This window comes from Oncorhynchus gorbuscha, unplaced genomic scaffold, assembly GCF_021184085.1.
Source record: "Oncorhynchus gorbuscha isolate QuinsamMale2020 ecotype Even-year unplaced genomic scaffold, OgorEven_v1.0 Un_scaffold_8373, whole genome shotgun sequence".
NCBI lineage: Eukaryota > Metazoa > Chordata > Actinopteri > Salmoniformes > Salmonidae > Oncorhynchus > Oncorhynchus gorbuscha.
Window position 1 is genome coordinate 5,001 of NW_025751558.1, and position 6,033 is coordinate 11,033.

Below are 6,033 nucleotides of genomic sequence, written 5' to 3' on the forward strand. Positions count from 1 at the left end.
CAGAACGGAATCTTAAGCACTTTGTTTTTTTGCAGGACCCAACGTATCACACAAAATGGATGACGTTTTGGCGCGAGCGCTACTTTCAACTACTGGCTGAAATTATACAAAATCTCTGTAGCATCATTTTAAAAAAAACGAAATATTCAAGAGGACAAACTAGCCAAAGCATCAACTGTGGTCCATTCATCTGACAGACATTTTCTGTTCAATTAAACAGGTTGTAAAACCAGAAAGAGATGATTCATTGGGTGAGAAAACAACAGCAAGGCCAGGCAGCCATATCATCTTCTAAATCTCACATCACCAGCCCCGTCCTCGCCCCCACGGAGCCAGACCCTCAGCAGATTGAGTGACAGACACTGTCACCACCAGGACACATTCCACGGGATTAACATCAACATCTGGATCAACAAGGTGGCAGAGGGTGTGTGTGTGTGTGTGTTTTTGAGTGTGTGTGTGTGTAGTGATGTGTGTGTGTGTGTGTGTGTGTGTGTGTGTGTGTGTGTGTGTGTGTGTGTGTGTGTGTGTGTGTGTGTGTGTGTGTGTGTAGGTAGGTGTGTAGGTGTGTGTGTGTGTCTAGGTAGGTGTGTGTAGGTCTGAAGGGGTTACAGGCCAGTTGGTGTAGGTGTGTGTGTAGGGTGTGAAGGGGGTTGGGCAGGCATCACCCCTGGTCAAGCGTTACTGTTTCGGTGGATCTCAACAGTCCCCATCTACCCCCTGGTCAAGCGTTAACGTCTCGGTGGATACTCAGGATCCCCATCTACCCCTGGTCAGCGTTACTGTTTGGTGGATCTCACAGTCCCCCATCACCCCTTCACACGCGTTAACCTCGGTGGATACTCAACATTTCCCCATCTCCACAGGTCAACAGTCCCATACCCCTGGTCGTTACGTTTGGGTGGATACTCAACAGTCCCCATCTACCCCTGGCCATCTTAACGTTTGTGGATACTCCGTCCCCATCACCCGGTGGTCCATTACATGGTGGATACTCCAGTTCCCCATCATACAACAACGTCGGTGGATGCTCAACAGTCCCCCCAACCCCTGGACGTTACCGTTACCGTTTTGGTGGGTACTCAACAGTCCCCATCTACCCCTGGTCAACGTTACCGTTACCGTTTGGGTGGATACTCAACAGTCCCCCATCTACCCCTGGTCAACGTTACTGTTTCGGTGGATGCTCAACAGTCCCCCATCTACCCCCTGGTCAACGTTAACGTTTCGGTGGATACTCAACAGTCCCCATCTACCCCCTGGTCAACGTTACCGTTACCGTTTGGTGGATACTCAACAGTTTGCCATCTACCCCTGGTCAACGTTGGGTGGATACTCAACAGTTCCCCCACCTGGTCACCGTCTCGGTGGATACTCGTTACCCGTTTTGGTGGATACTCAACGGTTCCCACGCGTTACGTCCGGTGGTCAGCGTTACCTGGTTAGCCGTTTTGGTGGATACTCAACAGTCCCCATCTACCCCTGGTTCCCCCCCTGGTCAACGTCCCCCATCTACCCCTGGTCAACGTCTAGCGTTTTGGAATGTTAGTCACCTTGGCAACTAGAGGAGCCCAATAAACAACCGTGTCTACCCACCCCATCTGACCAATAGAGGAGCTCAGTGTTGGAAAGTCAATTTCACACCCAGTTAAAGGCCTACTATGTCATTAAACCAGCCTGTAAATACAACTAACCTTCTCATGTAGCGGTTATTATAACACAATACCACTGGGCTGTATGGGGTCAATATAACACAATACCACTGGGCTGTATGGGGTCAATATAACACAATACCACTGGGCTGTATGGGGTCAATATAACACAATACCACTGGGCTGTATAGGATCCAATATAACACAATACCACTGGGCTGTATAAATAATATAAATAATAATACCACTGGGCTGTATGGGGTCAATATAACACAATAACACAATACCACTGGGCCAGGGTCAATATAACACAATACCACTGGGCTGTATGGGGTCAATATAACACAATACCACTGGGCTGTATGGGGTCAATATAACACAATACCACTGGGCTGTATGGGGTCAATATAACACAATACCACTGGGCTGTATGGGGTCAATATAACACAATACCACTGGGCTGGGCTGTCAATATAACACAATACCATGGGGTCAATATAACACAATACCACTGGGCTGTATGGGGTCAATATAACACAATACCACTGGGCTGTATGGGGTCAATATAACACAATACCACTCAATATAACACAATACCACTGGGCTGTATGGGGGTCAATATAACACAATACCACTGGGCTGTATGGGGTCAATATAACACAATACCACTGGGCTGTATGGGGTCAATATAACACAATACCACTGGGCTGTATAACAATCAATATAACACAATACCACTGGGCTGTATGGGGTCAATATAACACAATAACACAATACCACTGGGCTGTATGGGGTCAATATAACACAATACCACTGGGCTGTATGTCAATATAACACAATACCACTGGGCTGTATGGGGTCAATATAACACAATACCACTGGGCTGTATGGGGTCAATATAACACAATACCACTGGGCTGTATGGGGGTCAATATAACACAATACCACTGGGCTGTATGGGGTCAATATAACACAATACCACTGGGCTGTCAATATAACACAATACCATGGGGTCAATATAACACAATACCACTGGGCTGTATGGGGTCAATATAACACAATACCACTGGGCTGTATGGGGTCAATATAACACAATACCACTGGGCTGTATGGGGTCAATATAACACAATACCACTGGGCTGTATGGGGTCAATATAACACAATACCACTGGGCTGTATGGGGTCAATATAACACAATACCACTGGGCTGTATGGGGTCAATATAACACAATACCACTGGGCTGTATGGGGTCAATATAACACAATACCACTGGGCTGTATGGGGTCAATATAACACAATACCACTGGGCTGTATGGGGTCAATATAACACAATACCACTGGGCTGTATGGGGTCAATATAACACAATACCACTGGGCTGTATGGGGGTCAATATAACACAATACCACTGGGCTGTATGGGGTCAATATAACACAATACCACTGGGCTGTATGGGGTCAATATAACACAATACCACTGGGCTGTATGGGGTCAATATAACACAATACCACTGTATGGGGTCAATATAACACAATACCACTGGGCTGGGTCAATATAACACAATACCACTGGGCTGTATGGGGTCAATATAACACAATACCACTGGGCTGTATGGGGTCAATATAACACAATACCACTGGGCTGTATGGGGTCAATATAACACAATACCACTGGGCTGTATGGGGTCAATATAACACAATACCACTGGGCTGTATGGGGTCAATATAACACAATACCACTGGGCTGTATGGGGTCAATATAACACAATACCACTGGGGGCTGTATGGGGTCAATATAACACAATACCACTGGGCTGTATGGGGTCAATATAACACAATACCACTGGGCTGTATGGGGTCAATATAACACAATACCACTGGGCTGTATGGGGTCAATATAACACAATACCACTGGGCTGTATGGGGTCAATATAACACAATGTAAATACCACTGGGCTGTATGGGGTCAATATAACACAATACCACTGGGCTGTATGGGGTCAATATAACACAATACCACTGGGCTGTATGGGGTCAATATAACACAATACCACTGGGCTGTATGGGGTCATATAACACAATAACTGGGCTGTATGGGGTCAATATAACACAATACCACTGGGCTGTATGGGGTCAATATAACACAATACCACTGGGCTGTATGGGGTCAATATAACACAATACCACTGGGCTGTATGGGGTCAATATAACACAATACCACTGGGCTGTATGGGGTCAATATAACACAATACCACTGGGCTGTATGGGGTCAATATAACACAATACCACTGGGCTGTATGGGGTCAATATAACACAATACCACTGGGCTGTATGGGGTCAATATAACACAATACCACTGGGCTGTATGGGGTCAATATAACACAATACCACTGGGCTGTATGGGGTCAATATAACACAATACCACTGGGCTGTATGGGGTCAATAACACAATACCACTGGGCTGTATGGGGTCAATATAACACAATACCACTGGGCTGTATGGGGTCATTATAACACAATACCTCTGGCTGTATGGGGTCAATATAACTGTTTCAAATACCTCTGGCTGTATGGGGTCATTATAACACAAGCCTCTGGCTGTATGGGGTCAATATAACACAATACCTCTGGCTGTATGGGGTCAATATAACACAATACCTCTGGCTGTATGGGGTCAATATAACACAACAGGTTAGTAATGGAGTCAATATCCATCTCTGGCTGTATGGGGGTCAATATAACACAACGTCTCATAAATTCATTCAATGTCATGATCCTTTATTTATCCCCAACTGAAGTAAGACACCCCTCTACAGACCAGACACACCCCTCTACAGACCAGACAGACACCCTCTACAGACCAGACAGACACCCCTCTACAGACCAGACAGACACCCCCTCTACAGACCAGACAGACACCCCTCTACAGACCAGACAGACACCCCCTCTACAGACCAGACAGACACCCCTCTACAGACCAGACAGACACCCCCTCTACAGACCAGACAGACACCCCTCTACAGACCAGACAGACACCCCCTCTACAGACCAGACAGACACCCCTCTACAGACCAGACAGACAGAGACACCCCTCTACAGACCAGACAGACAGACCAGACAGACACCCCCTACAGACCAGACAGACAGACACCCTCTACAGACTACAGACCAGACAGACACCACCCCTCAGACAGACACCACCCCTACAGACCAGACAGACACCACCCCTACAGACCAGACAGACACCACCCCTACAGACAGACAGACACCACCCCTACAGACCAGACAGACACCACCCCTACAGACCAGACAGACACACCCCTACAGACCAGACAGACACCACCCCTACAGACCAGACAGACACCACCCCTACAGACAGACAGACACCACCCTACAGACCAGACAGACACCACAGACCAGACAGACACCAGACCAGACAGACACCACCCCTACAGACCACCAGACAGACACCACCCCTACAGACCAGACAGACACCACCCCTACAGACCAGACAGACACCACCCCCTACAGACCAGACAGACACCACCCCTACAGACCAGACAGACACCACCCCTACAGACCAGACAGACACCCCCTCAGACAGACCAGACAGACAGACACCACCTCTACAGACCAGACAGACACCACCTCTACAGACCAGACAGACACCACCCTACAGACCAGACAGACAGACACCACCCCTACAGACACCACCCCTACAGACCAGACAGACCAGACAGACACCCCTACAGACCAGACAGACACCACCCCTACAGACCAGACAGACACCCCTACAGACCAGACAGACACCCCCTACAGACCAGACAGACTTACCGCGCTGGCGTCGACATCACTGTGCACCGCCACTGTTTTGATACCCATCTTCTTACATGTTTTCATCACCTGCCAGAGGCAATGAAGAAGACGTGTGATCAGCTTTTATTCAACACATCAATAATAATAATAATAGTCTATAATGTTTACTAGGTGCTATAGACCTGCTATAGGCGCAGTAGAGAGATGAGACACGGTGTAGCTTAGGAGGGCTTTCATCCTGTCTCTGTCTTAGTTAACACACAGTCTTACCCTGCAGGCGATCTCTCCTCTGTTTGCAATGAGGATCTTATCAAAGGTCTAGTAGGGTGAAAGGGAAGAAAGAGATTAGTTTGGGAACTCATTGACACAACAAATCATTTGCTCCTGTGTGTGTGTGTGTGTGTGTGTGTGTGTGTGTGTGTGTGTACCAGTAAACACATAGAAACACAGTAAGTGAAAGCGTCTGGTTCTGTCAGTCTTTCCGTTCCTCTGGTCTGAACACCTTATTAAATGAAACGTCTTTCCTCTGTCCCCTCACACACACACACACACACACACACACCTCAA

At 47.5% G+C, this 6,033-nt stretch overlaps 1 long non-coding RNA gene across 1 annotated transcript in view; it reads right to left on the reverse strand.

Moving 5' to 3' along the window:
- LOC124029952 overlaps nt 1–5,791 on the reverse strand; it is a 10,696-nt gene extending 4,905 nt beyond the window's left edge. Inside the window, exons 1-2 of the long non-coding RNA XR_006837877.1 lie at nt 5,737–5,791; nt 5,485–5,553 (exon numbers count right to left, since the gene is read on the reverse strand). This is a non-coding gene — a long non-coding RNA (uncharacterized LOC124029952). The remainder of the gene's footprint in view (nt 1–5,484; nt 5,554–5,736) is intronic.
- Nucleotides 5,792–6,033: the final 242 nt, after the last annotated feature.